Genomic DNA, 23,308 nt, shown 5'->3' on the forward strand with positions numbered 1-23,308 from the left:
AGTCGAACCCCGGAGGGGTGGGCGGGTAGAGCGTGGGAGAGCACCCGGGATGGGGGACTTGGAGATGCCATTCATTCTCTCTCAGGGTGTGGGCACACGAACACACCTGCCCAACAAATCCTGGCTGAACAAACTCCTTCAGGTCATCAGTGTGACCCCTCTTGGAAGAGAAAAGGGGAGCCGCAAAGACCGAAGGAAGCAAACGGGAAAAGGGAAAGCAAACCTCTCTCTGTGCGCCCTGAAGCGGGGCTGGCATAAAGGTGCCCGGCGGAGTAGACTGGGGGAGTAGAAACGTTCCCCGCCGGATCGCACGTAAGCTCAGCATCCTTCCCCGGTCCATCTCCTCCTTCCTCCGCCCCCCGCCCGCGCGACCGGGTGGGAGCGGCGGCGGAGAGGGGCCTAGGAAGTTAGTGGCAACTTCTCCATCCCGGGAACACTCGAGCGCCGGGGCGCTGAAGTTGGAGCCGGGATTTTGAAAGCCGCGACTCTCCGCATTGCGAGCCCTCGCTGGCGGTCGTGAGGTCGGTGCTGAAGGGACTCCTGGAGTGAATGTAGGTTTGGAGGAGGGCTGGAGGCGGGAAGCGGTGCTGCCCTCTTAGCAGAACCGAGACATCACAGGTGCGGCCTCGAGATCCGCACCTTGTCTCCCTCCGTCGGTCCCGACCCGAGCGTGGCGGCCTTTTACGAACGCTTCACTGCGGGGCGGCGGAGCGTGGGTCTGGGCAACCAAGATCAGAGGGACAAAGCAGGCAGGTGTCAGGTTCGGGGAGTGACACGCGCAAACCGGGGAAATGCACTGAGCAGGACTCTTGGGATGACCCCAGAAGACGGAAAGGGGCTTAGGGCTCTTGCTGGAGGTCTTGGCCCGGACCTCCACTGGGGCGTTGCAAATTTCACTTACTAGTGTCAACCACAGGATCGCCTCTCAAAGTGCCCTGCTTGGCAACTTTGACCTCTGCGCCCTTCCTCGGCGAACTTTCTCCGCGGCATTACAGATTTCCAGGCAAATATTGTAAGACTTGGACTCTACATGGGTTGTAAAAGAGACAGGGAAAGCAGAAAGACGTCCTATTCTCAAGAGACAACCTTTCTACCCGGACTGGCTGGGGTTCCCTGCTTGCATCCTTGGAGGCCAGGGGACCTGACTTTTCTAACAGGACAGAGGAGGTGTAAGAAATTAGTGAAAGGCGACTGGTAGGTGTCAGGTTTTGTCCCAAGCAGTCCCCGAAATCTCCAGTGTCTGTGCTACCGACGAGTAAGTCATGCCGTTGAAACTTTATTGAAATTTACACCCTATCTAAAGTGGATTTTTCTGAGACGTCAGGAATGTAAGATTGATTCTATAGTAAAACGTAGCTGCAAAAGCCAACAACAACAACCAAAACCGTACTTTAAGACTGGAGAAAGCCAAGGTTGAGGTGTTAGCTCTAAAACCCTTTAATCTGCTGTGTGAGACTAATGCTATGATTTAGCAGCAGTCCTTTATTTCTATTGCATATTATTTTAGTAGAACAGTAGTACATTCATATACTGGCTGCTCCAGTCTGCTGGCAAACATTAGCATTCAAGCTTACATTTTTGACAAATGTGCAGACAGGAATAGCATGAATAGGCATCTTAAATATTAACAACCTAAGCATCTGTTGTGAAACAAATTTAATATATTTACTCTGTTTTTCTCACATTGTTAGAAAAGGTTATAATAAGTGCATAATTTCAACTTTAGTTAGCAGAAGTAACTGGCTGCATCTTTCACTACCCCTCCAAGTGTTTAACACAGTCACCAGACATAAATACTTTAATTAACTTGGCTAGGCACATTATTAAATATACTTTAGACCATGTGTACACTATGTAAAATGTAACAGTTGCAATTTATACGTATCCTATTTGTGCACGTTTTAAGTGACTATGCATTTTATAAATATACCAAGCATGTTTATTCTTCATCTCCATTTGACACTTATTACTTCATATTTTTTCTAATGGAAACAATATTTTAAATGTAGGGTTGTTCAGTCACATGTAATGCATAATATGTAAACAGTAGCTATAAAATACAAAGCATTGTTAAATTTAAGTATGGCTCCATGTAACAAGATTATACAAGAGAAACAAAAATCACTGCTCAATTTTGTATTCCTTTCTGAATAATGAATACAAATGATGGATGAAAAAAGAACAGATAGGGATTTCCCTCCTAGAGCACTAGTGCCTTAAAATGTGTGTGGGGTAGGAGGTGGGGGGATCAAGGGGGAGAAGGGGGAAAAAAAGAGATAGAGAGAGAAGACCTAAAGAACTTCCAAAAAAGTCTGAATAGTTATTTCCAGAATCAATGCATTCCTCATTTTCCCACAAGCTGAAATATGTAATAAATAATAGTTCTTTGTATGTAAAAGTATTCAAAAGGAATGCCTTTTGTTTAGTTGTGGTAGTAAATTAATATATTCTTCAGTTGATAATCTACAAAAGTCGTTCTTTTGTCTCCCAGCATCTTAAACAAGAACAACAACAAAATGAGTATTGGTTTATTTTTGCAGAGCAGTCCGTTGCCAGCTATGTGAACCTGTGATTGAATCAGCTATGGTATGCTGAGTGATGGTTAAGAAAGACTACATTAAATTAGCAAAGACTGAAGTATCTGAAGGAGACTTTCAATTATTTTTCTCATGTGACAGGTTGTGGATTGTAAATTAGGCCTAAAAGGTCAGGTGACAGGCACCTGTTCCTCATTATTATAAAAATCTTTTGGTTACAAACACTATTAAGCTAAACACAACATGGATATACAGCAGGGACTCTATAAAGCACTCTAGTGGCTTTTTTTCTGCTCTGTAAATTTCCAAGAGGGCCATACGTAGATGTGCCCCTTACACAAACAAATCATTTCTTCCAAAACGTGTTGTCTTAGATGACTCTTATATGAGTACTTGGGATTGATGAAGTATATAAAATAAATGCATACGACTGAATCAGTCTTCAGACTATGTCGAGACATGTAGTTGAGTGCAAAAACATTATTTTTTAGCCCCTCTCTTTCCTTTACAATCCACTGTTTAATTATCAGAATTTGTCCATATTTTAAATAGAAACCTCCCCGAATTGCCTTCTGTCCTTTTTTAGATGAGTTCCCATTTTAAATAATGCCATGAAATATTTTACTCAACACTTGTGTATAAGGAGAGAATTAGTTGCCATAGACCGTCATAGCTTTGTGGTATAATGAAAATGGGAAGAAATCCACATTTTACATGAATGCTGTTAGGAAGGGTATCATCATTTGATCTTCAAACTTGCCACGTCTCTCAGGAGAGCTCAGTGATATTTCTATTAGAATTAAGGAGTGTGATTTGATTTTTATGAGTGGTTACTTTGAGATATTTCAGAGAGCAGAATAAGCATACATATTGAACAGACCCAGGTAGCACAAGGTTGTGAAATATTAAAGGTGCTAGTTGTTTTTAATTAGCAAACGAGTAAGATCTTTGAGTAAATTGAGCATCGCAGATTATTAAGTTCTATATTTAAATATGTTCTTTGTCTCAGCTTTGTATAGTTTATGCTTATTATTTTAAGTATTCATTCTTAGCATTTGTGATCAGATTACAGAATGGTCATTACTCTTGCTTTTCAAATTGATTTGGTTTTCAAACTCCAGAACTCTGGGGTGATTTTAACAAATTGGTTTACATTTTGACAGAACAGAGTTAAGTTAATTAATAGATCAGGCACGAAAAATCATCCACGGTAGGGTGTATTTTCTGGTAAAATGAAAGTTATGTTTCAGCATCATGAGCATCAGGCTTCAGTAATCTGTTCCTCGTGTGGAATGAACACTTCCTACTTCGAGCTAGCAGGCACCTACTGTTTATTTACGCTGCATTAAACTGACAGCTCAGCAATCAGAGGAAAAATATTACTTACCTTCCTGAAGTAAATACCAGTTTATAGGTTAGCGCACGTATTTATATTCCTGTCACCACTAAATAACGGCTCTGTCTCCATTTTAATATCTACCTGTACTATAATCCAGGGCTTCAGGCTCTTCCTGGTTGGGGGTAGGGGTCGAGAGGAGTTTTTCTTAATCATTTACCAGTGGCAAAACTTTAAAGCAGAGTAATATCTTCTTATTTCTGTCGTGTGGGAACCGGTTGAAAGGCACGCTATGCACTTTTGCTTGACATACGTCAAATGTAACATCAAAACCCCAAAAGACTCTGCTTGCCACTTAAAATAGTCATCTTAGGGCAACCTCAGGACCAACGCATCCAAACGCATTGAAGTGTGTGTTTGTGACACTAACTTTCTGCAAAGTTCCAACGAGATTACCTAAACTATCTGATTACTTAGAGAATAACTTTGATCAAGTGTGGTAGCTCCCAAGTCTTAGATGAAATGGTTCAGTTGTTAATGGAGATCTGCCAACATGAGGACAAAGTGGGGCTCACTGATTGATTGACTGACTGATACTGTTGGCTTTCCTCTGAAAATAGGCTTGCCCCCTTTGTCTTCTTGTTAATCTGCCACATTTAAGAGAGATTTCAACTTGGTTCTGATACTAAATGCACTTGTTGTCTTCTTTTTAAGTTAAAAGCCCCTTCTCTTTCAAGACTCCTGGAAATACTGCTCAATATACCGTGAAAGCTGAATTCCCAAACTTATGATTAACTTGTGAAAATGCTTATTTTCACTTATGTTCTATAAGTAGCTCTTACACCATCATCTACACACGGTTGTCAATCTCTAATCATATATTCCATTGACATCAGAGCAGAATGCGGTCTTAATACAGCATATAAATCAAATCTGTTACACAAGGTTCTTCTTCTTCACTATACCAAAGAAAAAGTGTCTACTATGGTAATTTATATCTCATTCCTAAGTGCTATTCTCAATGGTTAAGTCTATTTAAACTTGATGTCTTCATAGAGTGTGATCAACACATTAACACACATTATTTAGTACTTTTGAACTTACGCCAACAGTACCTTTTGCTGTTTATTTTTTTAAAGTCTTTTTTAAGATCAGATATTTCATTTCAGAGTAAATAGATACAGATTGTGTGTATATATATTCAGGGTGAGATTTAGTAGCAGAGCATTTCTCCAGCATATTGGCCTATTTTTATTCTTTTAAGTTACTCTGCCTCACTGCCACAGTTGTTGCTGTCTGAAGGTTCATAATAGAAATTCTAATCACCTCTTTCAGTGGACTTTCAAGGATGTAATTCAGTTTATGTGATGATCTAGTTTAGTTATGAGAGATGAAATTTAGTTAACTGGTACCCTAGCATTTATGTCCCTAGATTCTGCTGAAATTTATTCAGTCCAGTTATTTGACATTTGGTAGTGAAGTATCTTGTAATCAAAAATTAAGAGTTGGTTCAGTTTCCAGTGGAGGAAAGATCTTGCTGGATAAAACGTTTAACTGTGCAATATTTTATTACACTCATCACTCATTTTGAGGACCTTGGGGTGCAGGCTCCCCAAATGAAGCTGAAAACACTCACAGAAGGAGATGTCAGGCTGCACCTGGTCGTGCCTTTACTAGAATGTCTGTGGACCTGCATCGGCCCCCCTCCTCTGCACCCCTTCCTCCCCCCAGGTGTGCAGGAAGTGGAGGGCGTTGTGCTGGGTGAAGTGGGTGGACTCTACCCAGAGCTATGACCTGATTTGTGACGCACCCTCAGAACTGCAGTCATGGTCCAGCTGCTTCACAGGCAACTGGTAACACCTCATTTGGGGATGCTTCTGCCCTGCTAGCAGTGCCAGAGAGAACTTCGTCATTGTCACCTCATCAAAGACTACTTTTTGCGAGCTCTCCCATAGGGCTAGATTTGGAGAGCAGCCTCTGATATTTGGAGGGTAAGTGCCAAAAAAGTTCCTATCAGTTCCATATGGAGAATCAGGGCTACAGCCACAGGGGGAGACGGGGGCAGGTAGTGTTCGGGGGAGATCTCTGTGTTGGGATGTTGCTTTTTCTCAGCTAGAGATGATTTGGGACCAGATACCAACAAAAATTCTTCAATGGGCATTCTTCTTTGGGTGGTGAAATATGGTAGGAGGCTCCCAGGAGACATTAGTATAGACCTTCTTTCCTTGAGATATTTAAAGAAAAGGTAGTAATCTGTGTGAGAGGGAATTCTTTACATGCTATTTTCCAGGAAGCCAGGCATACAGTGGAGTTGATTGCTGGAGGTTCCTTTCTAGTCTTACTCAATGGTTTCTGATATGCCGTTAAGAGCATATAAATGACAATTTGGCCTTTTAATGTTTGTAAGGATAAGGACTTTAAGGTAAAAGCGGTTTTATGGTATAAATATTTTATTGTGATAATTATTGTAAATAAAATAGAATCTAGTATATGCAGATATCTTTTGAAATGGAGATAGTCTTGAATAGAGTGTATCCATAATTAGCTGTTTGATGTTGAATGCAATTGAGTTTTCCTGTTCCAGTGAACCAGACGATGGAAATCGCTGGGGATTAACAACAGGACTATGGGATTCTTGAAATAGCAAACCTTGCCCCATTCACTGATAAACACATTTTATCAGTGAATGAAGAACTAAATTAAAACGCTTACAGTGTTCAATTTTAGCAGAATATATAGAATTGAGAAAATAAACCAGGTGTTTTCCCACTGTCTTTCCACCAACTGAGATGATGCCTGGATGTCCTGCTTCATGTTAGACAGATTTCTCCAGACTGTGAAAGGAAAGAATAACGTTTTAATAGCTGTTATTTAAGAAAAATCTTAAAGGTGGGCTCTCTTTGGCGTGGTTTAAGAGGACTCAAAAACAGTTTAGAACATTATCTTAAAAGTTAAAAAAAATGATAGTCTTACTTTGTATGGAGTCATTGTATGTTAATAATACTGTATGCTTATTAGTGTTATTAGAGCAGTAGACAGTTAATTACAGCCTTTTCTGAAACATGTTAACTGTATATTAACAGTCACGTTAAAAAAGAATGATGTACACTCTTGCATGCAAGTTGCTGCTTGCTAGACTCCTTTAACAATATTCCTTTAGAACGTATGGAGTCAGATTTTTCATCCAGAATCATCAAATTGTTTTCTACCACACTTAATTTTAAAACTTTTCACAGGATATAAAATTTTCTTCTTTTTTTTTTTTTTTTCTTTTTTTTGTCTTTCCTCCTTTCTTTGAAATTGTTACTGACTTGGTCACTTTTGCCAGTGTCATTAGAATTTGTTGTCCTTCTGCAGCTTTATATTTCCCACATTGTATTTTGAGACGCCTACCTTTTCTTGTACTCTGGTGACTTTGGCCAACCAAAGCCATTAAAAGCTTCTGGAGTTGATTTAGCACCTCTTCATACTTCCTTTTGTAGAATGATTTTACTCACTGTTTCTTTAGCCAAGTTATGTTTTCTTACGATTCTCTATAACCTGATATTTAAGATACATTGGAGCAATTGATCACAGAGATACGTCTAAGCCTATTTCATGTTCCAGACGTCAACCCTGGTTTTCCTTTGGCTTCTGGCATGGCACAACAAAGGTGACCGCACTAGAATTTGAAGCTGGACTTAGCTTTACTTAGACGATGCTACCAAGTTGGTTAACTGTTTGAATTCCATGGTTAATTTGGGTATGCAGACCTTGTAACCTTGTAATATGTAACATTTCAAAGTACACTAATATTCTCACTTTATGGATTTTTAGGTGCTGCTGTTATTTATTTCTACAAGGCATTAAAAGACCACAAAAAAGAAATTCAGTGTAAGATACATGTCTGTGTTCTATAAAACAGGAGAAACTTCATAGCATCCTTTGTCTTGTGTAGTGGGCGCTCATTAAAGATTTGCTAAACTAATAATCAAATGGTGAATTCGGCTTGGGCTGATAATGATTTAATGGGAAAAGAGACTTTTTTCCTCTAATTTTCTGTTTTTGCTGGGGTTATCTGAACACTTAATCTACACATGTCCCAGTTTTCTGGATAATTGAATGTGTTTCTTCTTTAACTATGTGCTGTCATTGTTTGACAATAGCAGCCGGGTCTATTTTACCATCATCATCTGACCTTCAGGATTAGGTGACAAATCCCAGTGTAGGTCCATGGTCCTTTGGTGTTTGGTGTAGTAATGAACTGTACTGAAGTCAACACAGACCTGGGTGCAGGCAGGTCACCCATGTAATGGTCTTTGTGATATCGTGTAACCAAAAATACTACAGACTGCTGGCCCATGACTGATTGACCTGTACCTGTTCTTTACTAAAACGATTTTTTTTTTCTGGATCCCATTGAGTAAATATCTGTCATAATTATTGCATGAAAAGAAAATTTTCACTGTAGCTATATACACTGTTTAAAAATATTTTAAGATTTAGGGTACTTATTTTAACAAAGATTTCACTCCATTCCTTAGAATTCATGCTAGAGTTGCAGTAGGATTGCATTAGCCGCATCTAAAACGTTCTGAAAAGTTCTTTGAGAGTTATCTAAAAAAAGACTCCTGCTTTTTAAATTTATTTTCTTTTTGAAACGTGTATGGAGCTGTTTGCAAGCCAGTCCTCTTTAGTTCCACAAAAGGAAGTATTCCTCAAGCGGTGCACTGCTGTGTGACCTATTACATTATCATGCACATTCTGTCTCTTTAAAAACAGTCTCCTCTATTTGCCCTATTAATTGTTGATATGTTGCCATCCACGAGACAAAAATTAGAGCTGTAATTAAATAATCATGTGATGCTCCTTAGTGCCAGTGAGAGCAAACTCATTTTTCCAGGCCCTGATGGTCACTGATTATTGTATTACTACTGGCTTGCTTTATTTTTTTTAATGATTCTCTATCTGTAGATTACCTAACTACTGTCCTTCTTTTCAAAATCAAAGAAAGTAGAGAACATTCAGCCAGTTAATTGGCTAGAGGTCCTCAGGGAAGTGAGGTAGACATACCTTACTTTTTTGCTTTTGGTCACCTGGTAGGTTCTTTGGGGAGGCTACATCAGTGGTGTGGTTGCCTGCCATTTAATTTACACTGGTGTTTTGGCTGGGATGGAGGCATATGGGGAATGCCAGGAGAATTACAAAAGGAGCCGGGTATTAAAATTCAGAAATGATTAAAATTGAAATAAAAGGATGCTGCTTCTTTGCCAGTACTCTGGCAGTCATAATGACACATAGAGATTAGTTTCCACCTTCATCTTTTCCTTCTTTCTCATTTCCTCTTGTTTATTGTTGACACATTTTCCTTCTGTCTGTCTCCCGTCTCTGTATCTTTTTGCACCATTATGCATTCCTACTTCTCCCTCTTTCCTTAAGCATGGAGAAGCCTACTTAACCTTATTATAACAATAACAGAATAGGCTATTAATATTTAATATGCACATGATTAAAATTTCTCTCCCTTAAACATAGGTCAGCTGTATTATTATTAACCGGCATGTAATTTTTCATTTAAAATATTCTTATTCTGCCCTTGCTGTTTCTAAAATGTAGTCTACTTTAGTAGTGATTTAATACCTAATGTTTAGAAAACTGTGGTCGGCTAGTGAGAAAAGAACTTACCAGTCATGGATAATCAATTATGCATGAATTCAAATGTAACAGATGGAATCTGGTGAGTTAAAGTTTCTCTTTGCCTTAGTGGGTTTTTTTCTTATTTGTTTGTTTGACACCTGTCTCTTACATAGAGATAAACATCTAATGTAGGGTGTGATAAATTTCCTTATATCTTTATGTTCTCTTTAAAGTGAACTTGGTTTTTTTTTTTTTTTTAGTTACATTTGAGGGCAGAGAATTTTTTATGTGGTCTAAAAGATGATCACATTCTTTTCTATCACTTTATAGATGCAGAACCCGATTCTGCTTGACTGAGGAAGGGTCACTCAGCGGGCTAGTAAAGGAAAAAGCGAGACCCAAATCTCGGTTCCTTACCTTTTCTCTGCTATTCTTCCCACTATTTTGTAGGAGTTACACTATCTCTGGGTTTTAAACATTTTCTGATGAAAAGTGTGATAGTTGTGTTAAATTACATAGTGTCCTATGGTGAACAAATATTATCTGTGAACATGTATGATGTTACGATCTATGTATATCAGATACATGTATTCATACTTGGATGTTGGCCAAACAGTTGGATTTCCCAAATCTATTGAGAATGTCCCAAGATTTGGTTTATATCCTAAACTGTGGCATGTGCCGGCCGCGAAGATGCCTTTTCATTTGCTTGCAGTATTGTAAATGCTTAGTGACAAAACCCCTTTTGTGCAGAGTGAACTCAGAAGTTATTTTTGAGAGCCTTGTTACTTCCATGGAGAGATAAGTTTAATCTTCATTAAATATAATTTGAATATGTTTTTTTTTTCAGTGGTAGAAATAACAGAATAGTGGGTATTGTCCATTTTTAAAGCAGTGCAGTCTCAAAACAGTTACAAGCTGGTCCCCATCAAAATTTTTCATAAGTATGCTGTTTGTTTGTCTCCCAAGGGTGTGTGTGTGTGTGTGTGTGTGTATAAAACACAAATGAAAATAGTCTTTACAGAATAAATAAAAATAAATGATTAAAAAATAGCCTCCAGGCTCACTAGTTCTGTGTTTAAAGTTATGCTGTAGCATTATTTATCAACTTTTTGCTTCGTATCAGCTGGAAATTTGCATGTATATTTATAGTCCATTTAGTTATCTAATGAATTAAATTCCACAATCAGCACACGAGTTAAGCAAGAGGCAACTACAAAATAGGTAACTGGATGTGCCCTCGCAATAGCTGTACTGTGCAACTATTTTTAAGTATTTTATTTATGATTTTATACATAATAAACATGTCATTTTAATTTGGCTTCACTGTGTATTCATATTTCCCTAGTCATGCATCCATCAGAAAAATACCTATGTGTAGGTATGAACTGCAGTAAGACATAAGTTTTACATAAATTTCTAATACATTAAAAATCCCATCATTAATATAAAAATCCCTAATATAAAATCAGAACAGATGATAGGAAACAGAATATAGGACAATATTTTAGAGAAAAAGATGATATTATGCATTATTGCATGCAGAGGTCAATACTTTAATCCTAATTAGTATCACTAAAAAGTGACTGATAGAATTAAATTTGAAAGCCTTCTGGGCTCTTTATAACCAAAAGGTTATTTTCTTTTATTTAAAAAAAATAGAATCTAAAGTCTTTATACAGAGACAGTTTACAAATTATTACATTGACTGCATTTATACTGTTGCCATACATGTGTGACTGTGCATGCAAGTGTTCAACACTCTTAAGTGCTCTTTAATTGGGAGAAGCTAGTATTTCATGAGTATAGTTCATTTTTATTCATTTGAAAACATCCAAAAAGAGTTTTTGGACTTACAGTACTCTTACTTGTTTGGTTTTGTCTATGTTTCTTTCTCTGCTGTTGCTAACGTGCCATCGTACAGAATAAAATCTGAAAAGAGAACCATTTTCTTGCATCAGAGGACCATCAAATTACCTACTTCGGGTGGGTTCTTGGTCTCTAATTACCAATCCATGTTAATTATCCTTGGGTCAGGTATTCATCATATGAATTAATTATCGAGCATAGACTGGACTGTGGCTGTTGGCGGGTAAGGACAAAGCAGTGGAAGGTTGGCGGTGAGGGGAGGTCTGTTCGATAGGTTGTAGCTCATTGGTTTTCTGCTTGGCATGATACTTTGATGATAATACATATCTGCCAATTTCAGGAATATATGTTTTCCTTTAGTTTTTTGTTTTTATTTTGTTGAAGTAAAAGATATATAACACAAATATTCCATCTTGACAGTCGTTAAGTGTACAATTCAGTGGCATTAATTACATCCACACTCCTGTGCAACCATCACCACAGTCTGCTTCCAAATCTTCTCCCTCATCCCAAATAGAATGCACTTTAGTTTTTCTATTAAACTTCGCCTTTGCTGCTGCAACAAATTTCAAGCATTATAGCGGTATTTAGTCATTGTCCAGGTGTGATGCAGTTGTTCCTGGTTTTCTTTCCTGATGGACAGCCCCTCTCCAGTGCCCTGTGGCAGTGGGAATGGCAGGACAGTATCAGATGTTGCCTTTGGCTGATACTCCCAGAAACAATCTGGACAACGATTCAGGTCCATTGTAACCTCAAACCGTTCCTCCCTCCAATTAAACCAGGAAATGCGAGCAATAACATTCACATCACTAAGAAGATTTGGTTGATATGTCTTGGCTGAAGGTTGATTGGGAACGGTTGCTGTTTGACTTCACTGGAATTAAAATCCCTTGAACTTCCCGAGGGTACTTACTGCAGGGGCTGTGACGCCCCGCCACTAGCTCCTTGGCAGGGACAACGCGAATCCTTCGGTTCTGCTTAAGTGCAGGACTTAGTCTGGAAGCAAGCAGAACAGTTTTCAGCTGTTCAAGGGGAAACCCACTCCAGGTTGAAGTTTTCAGGGAGAAAAATTCATGCTCATCTATGTTGAAAAGGACTTAGAGGAAACTGGGATGGTTCTGGCTCCAGTAAATAATAGACTGGTCTTCGAGTTTAACTTCCATGTGTAATTTTGTGGTTAGTCACTTATGTCTATAATGATAAATCATATACCTGCACAGGATTTCTGGCACCTCAGTAAATCTCAGGCAAGTGCCCAAATGCTAATTTATCCTGGTTCCTCAAACACCATGACTATTTCACCCAATCAGTGGTCTAACAGCTTGCGCCCACCTTTTTTTGTTTGAAACAAGTAGCTTGCCTGCACATACATTCCCTAAGTTGGGGGGCAAGTGCTGGCTCCTAGAACAGCCTTGACTTTTCCAAGTGACCTGAGGATTGGGTTGAAAACTTCACTTTGAAGATGTCCTAGCAGGTTTATTTGACTTCCTATCTCCAAAACATTACCTTATCCAGCGAATGCCAAAGCTGGCTATACACGGGAATCACCTTCAGGAGCTCTAAACAACCAAATGCCTGGCTCCCACTCTCAGCCATTCTGATTTTTTTTTGCAGTGGGGTGCAGCCTGGCCATCTGGATTGTTGAAGGAGCTCCTTAGGTCATGTTAATGTGCAGCAAATTTGGGAAGCCACTGAGCTAACTTCTGATCCTGGCACCTGGCTTTACCTCCTGAGTTTGCAAGAATCGTCCTAAGATTCTTCTGAGTACTGTCTCATAAGAACAGTTCTTGGATTCCTTTTCCTGTGATGACACTGTGAGAGACTCCAGGAATACAGACCCAAGTAGACCCTCAGAATGCTTAACGACTTGCAGTTCGGAGGAGCAGACAGGTAGAAACAGAATGTTGCACTGAAGGACAGGTAGTGTGCCGGAACATCAAAGGAAAAAACTAACAGCTGGAAAGAGGCTTCAGACAGAAGCAATGCCATCAAGCTGGCAGAAGGGAGGTCCCCAGGTGAGAAGGGGGAGGAAGGGCACTACAGAAGCAATGGGAGAATGAGGTAACCTGAAACTGTAAGTACTTTGGTGGTGATATCAACACTGGAGGACTCAACAGCAATGACAAGAATCCCTCTCCCTACTCAATTTTGGATGTGAGTCTAGATAGAGATACCAATCTTGATGGAATTATTACCGTGGAGACTTGTCAAGGTTATGATCCATACCGGCATCTATGAAAGGAAAGGTAGCTTTAAAAAATTTTTGTTCGATCAGTTCTTGTTAAGAAAGGTAGTATTTCTGGGTAAAAGGCCCAGATATCCTGTCAAGCTCTAGAAGCCATCTACAATGGCTGTTCATTTCCCTTATCCAGCACTCCCCAAACTGGCTTAAGCATTGCCTTTTCTTTGCTCAGTCTTAATAATGACCCTTGTCTATTAAGACCATATCCCAAGCTACCAGTGGGTATTTACATCTGCCCCAAGGTAATCAGGAAATAACTTTTGATCACTATCAGTCTGGCTATAACTGAAACCTCACTTATTAGGGAAAAAACAAAAACAAAAAACCTTAAGCCCCATGTTTAGAGTTCATTATCATTTCTCTTTTATCTCTCCTGCTATTGTTTCCTGCAGTACACCATTATTTGTTTGGTATCTGGAAGCCCTCCCAGTTTGAGTAGGTATCTACTTTAAAGCTTCCAAAAGAGCCATTTCTAATGGCAACTATACTTATTTAATTCTGGGGTAGGAATGAGGGTGGGAAATGACTCTGTGGTTTTTAACTTCACCTGTGAGCTATTTAAATGTTCATGGAAAGCAGCATTTGGGGTAAATGCATATTATTCCAAATGTACTACAGGACCCTTTCAGATACAGACATGCCTAGAAAGTTGTCTTAAATTTGTGTGCAGCGGCACACAAGCCTCATTTCCGTGCAACTTTATAGATCTATGGGCTAATTCTAAAATGGAAAATGATTTCAATTTGGACATCATTAGAATGTCTGAAAGCCATTCAGCACCTCTAAGACTCTTCCTGGCTAGGTCCTGGATTTACTTCGCTGTCTTTTATAGAAGTTCTCTAGATAAGTGCTGTCCAAGAGAACTTTCTGCAGGGGTGGAAGTCTTCTGTAAACTACATTGCCCAGCACAATGGCCACTAGCCACGTGAGGCTATTGAACATTTGAATCGTGACTGAGGATCTCAATTGTAAATTTTATTTAATTTCAGTGAATTCAAATATAAATGTGGTAGCCACTTTCTCCACAGTTCCTTCCTCCTCACTTCTGCGAACTCTAAAAGGAACTGTCATTGCATTTAGCAGGGGAGGCTGGTGGCAGGTGACACTGAGCTTTTTGCTCTCAATTATTTATTCATAATGTAAATACTGCAAGGACAGTGTATGAATTCCTGGTAATATGGCAATGGGCAAGACCGTCTCTGCTCTCATAAGGCTTACAGTCTGGTATGCAAAACATTTATTAAGTCAATAATTGTTAATTGATTAAGACTGCAATGACTTTCAGAAAGGAGCAATGCAAGAAGCTTTGAGGAATGGAGGCCATACCTTGTTGTGAGACTAGTGAGAAAGCTCAGTCGGAGTTCCATTTATTCACCAAGCAAGAAGAGCGTGACCTCCCCTTCCCCAACTTCAAGGCTGGACCCCAGGCTCAGAGTAGGGCAGCTAACATGTGTCATACCATGACCTCCAAAGATGTGAGGTCTGTTTGATTGAGCTGCATGCATCCGCATACTGCAAACTTCTGAACTTGACCAAGTAGATTCTCTCCTAAATTGTGCAGTTGTGATGATGTCAGTCACAGATAAGATGTGAGAAGAAGGGTGCAAATGTTTACAGGATATTGCATTTCCTCTCCAATATATGTTTTGACAAAGTTGTGTGAGTTCCAGCCCCAGCTTTTTCCTCTCTGCTCTTACAAATTTGTCTTTGGTCCATTCAAGAAACGATGTGGAAATCAGTCCTGACATTTCAGACAGACAAAATGAGACACATGACAGCAAAACATATGGCTCCAATAGACATCCTTATATGGCCAACACAGACCATATTCCCAGAAATTCATATATGGAAAACACCACCTGCAGCTAAAGCCAAAAAACAAAGAGTTGACACGATAAAAAGAGCAATATGCTACGTAAATTGTGCTGCTTGAAGAGTGTAGAGAGATAGCCAACTGTATTTGAATTTAAAAAGATGAAAAAACAAAACAAAACATGTCCTTAGAAAGTGCTATGGTGGTAAGCACTGCTTTGCTAACAGTCACTGGTGGAGTTGCCATATCTTAAAAGCGTTCAGATTCTAAATGCTTTCTCTGTTTATTACAAATGTATGTGCTATTCAGAACTCTGAATGTGTTTTAATGCTTTCGGATATCTCCCTGCATATTTATCTTAATATGGTGCCATCTGAAATATGCACTAGTCCTTTCATTATTAAGTTTTTTAAAAAAAAATCTGGTGTATCTTTTACAATATTGTATCTTTGCTACCTTTGTGTAGCCAGTTTGAATGCCTTCTCATGTGATAAAAAAAAAAGATGCACTGTGTTTTAACCATATATCCACGTGTTAAATAATAGCTCATGTATTTGACTTGTGATCTTTCATGTTCCTGAGGTTTTATATTTTGAGAGCTTAATTTATAAAGTTTACTTTAACTTTTTTTTTTTTTGCAATACTTGCATCTTTATTGACAAATATTAGATGCCTGTATGGAATAAATTGATGTTTTTCCCCCCTCCACCATAATTGTTTATCCTCACCTACGCCTAGGAAGGTGGTATTTTCCTAATTATATTTTTTTCTTCTTTATTTCAACCTGGGTTTACACTGGCCAACGCTCAGTGGTTATAATGAGTATTCTAAAGAGGGAGAGAATATATAGTAAGTAAGCTCATTAACGTACTATATACCATTGGAGGGCATAAGCTTTTGTGTGTCATTTTACTTACGTCATTTCTTATACAGTTCTGAAATAAAGAATGTACTTGAGGGAAAATTAGTATATACATATGTCATTAATATACACATAATGATACCATATCGGTATTCTTTGTAATGAAGTCATTGTTAGATGTCACTGTCCTCATTTATTTTATCATTTTCCAAGGCCATGTCCATCCTTACTATACACTTAGGTTGTGTTTAAGAATTAGCTTGTAATTCCTAGTTAAAAGGTGCCATTCAGATTTAAAGACCGCTATTTTAATTCCCACATTACGCTAGTATTGGCCAAATCATTAGGAGACTAAGGCAATCAGGATCTTTTTGTCTTATTTATTTGTGTAAATGATAGGATAAACATATTTACAGTATTTTATTCCATTGTGTCCTAATGTTTTCAGTAACCCTTTTTTAGTCTTTTCTCTGCTCAAATTTTGTATTCCAACAACTTTCATTCCCTTCTTTTTTTTTTTTCTAAAAATATTTAACTTGAGGTGAAGTTGCATGGATAAATTTTGTTTTGTAGTCCATTATAATTTTTCTGATTTTTAAAATTTTGCTCCCCTGGAAGTTTGCACAGCGTGATACTAGAATGCACTGTTCCTGCTGAAATCCAAGCAGGTTTCAGGGAAACATGTCAGGCATCACCAGTTTGAAGCAACTATTAAAATCTACATCTTGGAAATTCCTAATTTAACCTACCATTGCAAAAATCATTGTCATAGAGGTAATTGATGATAACCGGTTATCTGTGTTTTTCTTTTAAATACCCTTCTGAAATAAGCTTAAGCTCTTCCATCCACAATACCAACTCAGACACCAGTGCTACATTTTTGCCACGTTTGTATTTTTCCTTATTGATTGTATTTCTTATACTTCAATTACAAAATCCTCCTCCATATTTCCCCACCTTTCAGCTTTTAAAAATGTGACATCATGTGGGCTTTTTTGGTAAAGATTGCCTTATATTTATTTTCTTGCTTTCAATGTTGTGTTTTGTGTTTTATTATTACACGTTCTTCCTTTTGCTCAGGGCTTGGGTTTATATGTGCCAAGATTCACGGTTGCCTTCCTCGATTTTGACTAACCTTTCCGGTTTGTGGGTGAAACTTGGGTGCCATTAGAGTGATATATTTTCATTGTGTTTCTCCTAAACTTGTTCTCCCCAGGAGGCCATTATTTCCTATACTTTATCTTCTGCTTTACCTTCTGCTTTTCTTAGATTTCTAATGTAAACAGTGTCTCTAAGAGTGTATTGGTAGCTTTAAAGAGCTTAATTTGCATATTTCCCTCTTATCTCAGTACTTGTGCTAACTTGTTGCTTTTTTTATGTGTAACAAAATGTTTATCTGACCGATTTTTCTCTTTTCCCTACTAGTGTACTCTGAAAAATAATTCTTACAACATTTTTGGTTTTGTTTAATGATTAACTGCCTTCAGGGTTCTAAGATGTTAGTATTGAAACCCAAGCGATAAACGCTGCATCTCTGTTTTGAATGAGATGGTAATGTTCTTCATTTTTATAGGAACTATATTTAATAGATTATCTAAATAAGAGGATCATACTTCTGTGCTAATGACCATTAATCTAACCGGGTAATTTACCCTAGATTACACAAGTATTTATTGCTACGACAGATGTATTTACCCATCCAAACTTTTCTTTTACTCGTCGTGAATTAATTTAAGAACGGTGGCATCTTCTCCTTTGTGATAACAAGTCAGATCTCTTTCAAGTGACCCAAATTGTGGCTCAGCCTCTATGGGCCACGTATTTCTTCCTCCAACGTGTTTTATGGCTCAGAAGTGAGGGAGTTTTGAACCTACCCCTGACTAGATACAGAACGCTCTTACTCATCTTTTTTTTTTTTTTTTTTTAATGTTGGCTCTCAATAGTTTGGGATTCATCCTCCTTTGAGGATAAATATTCGCGAGAGCTTTCTTTTCAAGGCTCCCGGCCTTTATTCCTGTGCAAACGTTTCTGCACCCTCCGCGCTTCTCCGCAGAGATCTTCCTCCAATTGTCTGTCCCCTTCAGCCACTTCTGAAGTCCCCCTACCTCTGTACTCCGTGCCCGTCACCTGTACGCCCGAGCCCCTCTCCCGCGGGGCCTTTGCGCCCTCCCCGCCTCGCCTGTCCCCCGGGTGCCCGCCCGCGACGCTCCCGACCTACTCCCTGCTGAGGCTTTTGCGCGCGTGGGTGGTTGGTTAGTTTCCCCCGGCGCCCTCCCCTCCCCCCCCCCCCCCCGCCCTGGCCCTCGCCCCCTCCTCCCCCGCACTTTCTCCCCCCCCCCCCGCCGCCCCCCGCCAGTCGTGCCCCTCCTCCCGCCCCGCTCACTCTCGCACACCTGCCCCTGCCGCCCGCGCGCCGCGCGCTCCCCTCCCCGCCGAGGCGGCCGCTGCCAGGGAAGCCCCCTCTCCCCTCCCCTCCGCGCCCTCCCCGGCGCGCCTGGCGGCGGCCGGCGCTAGCCCTCGCGCGGCGCCCTGTTATTCTGGGTATTGTGTGTAATAAATGTCGGGCCGCCTCACTCTAATCAAGCTCATTACAAATTCTTGCGCGCCCTGGGCCGGAAATCGTGCGCTCCCCCACCCCCCCCACCCCTTCCCTCACTCATTCACTAGTTACTTGTCTTTCTGCTTTTTAACTCGCCGCCCCCGCCCCCTCCCCCAATCCCGGCCCTCCAGCCCGGGTTTTAATCCCCATCCCTTTTCCGCCTTCTCCTTGCACCCTGCCCCCCCCCCGCCGCCTTCCTCCTCCGCTCCGCACCCCCTTCCTCCTCCTCTCCCTCCCCCCTCCGCCGCCGCCGCCGCCGCCGCCACTTTCTCGCTCGCTCCCGCTCCCCGGACGCGGCGGATGAGCCGGCCCCGCTGGGGAAGGGCTCGGGGCGGCGGCGGGCGGCCGGGAGGAGGCTGCGTGCTCGGGGCTGGGGCTGCGAGCGGGGTGATTTTGTATTAAAATGAGGAGGAGGAAGAAGCGGCAGCCACAGCGGCGGCGGCGGCAGCAGCGGCAGCAGCAGCGGCGGCAGGAGCAGCGGCGTAGAGGGCTGCAGCCCGGGCGGACGCGCGGAGCCGAGCTGGGCACGGCGGCGGCGGCGACAGCGGCCGGGATGAGTCAACTAATAATTTAATGGGGGCAGAGACGGCAGCGCGGGGGAGAGCGAGCGAGCGAGAGCGAGAGCGAGCGAGCGAGCCAGAGCGAGAGCAGCAGCCCCGTCCGGGGACTCGCGCTCACACGCACGCACACACACAAACACACACACACACACCTCTCCCTGTGCCACCCAGCAACAACCGGCCTCGTCACAACAACAGCAACAGCCGCCCTCTAGCCCGGCCCGGGGACCGAGCCTGAAGCCGGGGCGACTCCAAGGGACGCTTCCCACCCCTCCTCTTGCATTTCGGGAAACTCCTCATCAGTTTTGTTGGGGTTTCTGGGCTTCTTTTTCCCCCCTAAGTCCCAGTGCCATTGTGGTGCTCGTTGTTTACCTCGGACTCGGGCTGAGTGAGAGCTCGGCGACTTTTTGGGGGGAGGGGGCGGGGAGTTCGTCGCTGCCGAGGCGGTGGAGGTGGCTGGGGGGGTGCCTTCAGATTCCCTCCCCCTCCCCCCAGACCCTCTTTCTCTCTCTCTCTCTCTCTCTCTCTCTCTCTCTACTCACTCGGCTCCCCAGGCGCTCGCAGCCCCGCGTCAATGGGCTGGGAGAGGGTCCTCGGGGCTGCTATCAGCGAGGGCCGAGTCAAAAGTGGCATTTCAGTGCCTTTCCGGGGCTCTTTCCGCGACCTTCTGCCCCCCACCCTCGCTGTTCCCCGGTAGATGCCCTCCTTGGGGGTGCGAGGCTGTGGGAAGAAAGTTTAAGGTTTGTTAATAACCAGTCGAAATTGTTGGGGAGGGGGTGGGGGCCGTTGGAAGGGAGGCGAGGTGGCCTTCCCCTCCCCGCGTTCTCCGGGGTTATTGGAAAATAATACTGCAAGTGACAGCCAGAAGTAGACTTTCTGTCCTCACACCCAAGAACCAGAGCGAGCGGGAGGGAGGGAGGGAGGGGAGAGAGGGGACCTTTTTTTTTTTTTTTTTTTTTTTTCCTTTTTGGAGACCTTGTCCGCAGTGGGTTTTTTTTTTTTTTTTTCTTTCCTTTTTAAGAGAATCCTCAGTCACCACCTCGCCTCCCCAGCACCACCACAGTGCACGGCTCATAACGGGTTTTGCTTTGTTTTTACGATTTTCCCCCCAACGAATCACTTGTCAGATCAATTTTATCTTCTCCCTCCTCCCTACTTCCCACTCTCCCCTCCTCCCCCATCGAAAACCCCGTTCTCCGAGGTTAGACATTTTACAAACCATATATGTTGTTTTTCGAATTCTGATTTTTTTTTTTTAACCCCCCTCTCCCATGGCTACTCTTCTAGACGTTTATTTCTGCCCTTCCCCCGCTTAGGGGGGCGGGGGTAGGGGAAGAGAAAATAATACAATTTCAGGGGAAGTCGCCTTCAGGTCTGCTGCTTTTTTTTTTTTTTTAATTAAAAAAAAAAAAAGGACATAGAAAACATCAGTCTTGAACTTCTCTTCAAGAACCCGGGCTGCAAAGGAAATCTCCTTTGTTTTTGTTATTTATATGCTGTCAAGTTTTGAAGTGGTGAGTTTCAGGTCGGTTTTGCTAATTTCACTCAGTAAAACTGCAGTGTTTCTGTTTCTAGATAGTACTTTGCTTCTTTGTCTCTTTAAAAGGTCACAGTGAAAGCTTGGCCTGGATCGTGCCGGCCATATGGAATGGATAAGGGCACAATCTCTTAAAATGTGATTATGGGGTTCTGTGGGGGCAAGTGAGGTGATCCAGCAAGGAACTGGTTGAAAAAGATCCCACGTTGCAAAAAATAGGTTCTGGAAACCAGAATTTTGTGCTTTTCTTTTTTCCTTTTAGAGGAAATGATAGCAGTGTCTGAGTTCACGGTTTAATTCAGTAATGATCACATATAGACTTGTTTTAGAGAGAGGGAAACGGGATTTCGAGAAAGTAACCTGCATTCTGTGTGCCAACCAGACTTTACACTAAAATGCGTTTTAAAATGTGTAACTCAAAAGAAAACTTAAGCCTGGCATCTGTTGAGACCTTAGTTAGTTCCCGTGCTGTCAGTCCAGCAGGCCCCTGAAGGCTGCTCTTTGCAAGACCAAACTGAGGTTTGGTGAACTTTAGCCTTGGGCATAGAGTTTAAATGAGTAAATTGGGTGTTTTATGTGCATGTAATTTTGCTTTATAATGTAAAGCTTTTTACAAGATGACTGAGTGTTTAATAGACTCTTATAGGTGGGTATTGGAAGGATAATTTTGCATGACCTATATGATGTTTTGATTGTCAATACATTAACTAAATTATAATCTATCACTTTCATTTGCTGTACAGCTTATAATGCTGTTAAGCCTCATGACTACTTAATATGTTTTGTAGCATTAACTTTGATGCTGTTGTCTACTCCCCCCACCCCCACCTTTTTTTCTCAAATTGCCCCACGGGTTAAGTATTTTCTTTTCAAATCATATGTTTTAAAATTCATCATCTGCTCTAGGGTAAGGCAACCAATTTCAGAAAAAGCAGCTCTGTATTATAATCCACACGAAACATTATAAACAGTGTTTTGAATAAGTTAATAATCATCACTCTCTAATTTTGGCTTTAGACGGTAGTAGTCTAATATAATGGAGAAGAGTAATCTTGATAAAAAGTGGTTAAAAGAGGCACATTTATTGTTAATGAACCTCATAACCAAAAACAGATGGGACCTCGATCAAGGGTAAACCTTTAGTTCTCAGCGTGCCACCCTAGAGTACAAGGATAAATAGCCATTATTTCTCAAACTTTATAGTTCCTCAATTGGTATTCTTAAGGTTACTTTTACTTTTAAACCTGCAGATTACCATTGTTACTTCCCCCTCCCACCCCAATTCACCTCTTTTCTTGATTATAATGAACAAAGTAATCTATGGTTAAATAGGCAAAAAATGTTTACAGAAAGGCCATGCTGATACAAGCTGGCTTTCAACAAACACAGATCTCAATAGCTTCTTTGGTGCAATAATTTTTTTTTTTTTTTAAAGTACAAGATATGTTGAATTACCAGACAGCTGGAAGAAAGTGGTAATTATTATAGTCTCTCTGGCTTTCCTAAATATGATCCCCAACCCCTTAGTATTCGTGTGCTCCACACTTCAAGTCCCATGAAAGTTCATAAAATAATTCTACTAAATCTGTTCTTATCAGTGCCAGTTAAAAGTGTATTTTAGAAGTGACTTTGAGGTCATACTAATTGCTTTATTAGAAACTATGAAAATTGATGTCCAATGTACAATATAACTGAAAACAATGATCTGTTACACTTTTCCTAAAGTCAGTTAAGATGTTGACTTCACTGCATACTAAATGCTAGTGACTGTGTTTTACCAAAATCATCAAGATTTTTTTTTAAAGTGAGTTTAGCACTTCAATCTAATGTGTATATACAAAGTATTTTCAAGTTTTTTTCTGGTGAACTTGTTAGCAGCATTCTATTACTGAGGGACGCCTAAATATTAACACTAAAACACATAAGTTGTAATGCTTCAGTACCTGAAATATTTGAAGAAAGCCTCCACCTTCCATTTTCTTAAGGGTGAAGGGATCCAATCACATGTTTGAGCCAAGACTTGCCTAGGTCTTTAACAGGTCATGTAAGTCCTGAAAATGGAAAACTTGAAAAGTAGAAAACTTTTTCTGTGAATCAACCTGTAAAGCCAATGAAGAGTTTAAAAAGCAGATATTTAGTACCTTCTTTTTAAGGTGGCATATATATATTTATTTTTCCTCATAAAAATTAAACTATGTAAAAATATAAACATACACATCAGGTCTAATTAATATTTTGGACTGTGACAATCTTCCCATTCTTGATTAAAGTGTTGCTATTGTGTTCTGTAATGAGTTTCTAATTTTTAAAGATTGGGAGTACATAAATATGGTATTT

The 23,308-nt window shown here is 40.8% G+C and overlaps 1 protein-coding gene across 11 annotated transcripts in view; it reads left to right on the plus strand.

The window, feature by feature from the left end:
• SATB1 (SATB homeobox 1) overlaps positions 1 to 23,308 on the plus strand; it is a 100,636-nt gene that overhangs the window by 1,171 nt on the left and 76,157 nt on the right. For 2 of the 11 annotated variants that reach the window (XM_047875918.1, XM_047875927.1), the window contains exon 1: positions 19,024 to 20,948. The exons of 2 other annotated variants lie outside the window; for them this stretch is intronic. The gene's annotated coding sequence lies outside the window, so the exon portion shown is untranslated. Of the gene's footprint in view, positions 1 to 85; positions 313 to 13,001; positions 13,374 to 19,023; positions 20,960 to 22,426; positions 22,447 to 23,308 lie in introns of those variants that run through there. 7 more of the 11 variants (XM_047875928.1, XM_047875929.1, XM_047875920.1 and 4 more) reach the window with 6 other exon arrangements.

The sequence above is a fragment of the Prionailurus viverrinus genome, chromosome C2 (assembly GCF_022837055.1).
Source record: "Prionailurus viverrinus isolate Anna chromosome C2, UM_Priviv_1.0, whole genome shotgun sequence".
NCBI classification, from domain to species: domain Eukaryota; kingdom Metazoa; phylum Chordata; class Mammalia; order Carnivora; family Felidae; genus Prionailurus; species Prionailurus viverrinus.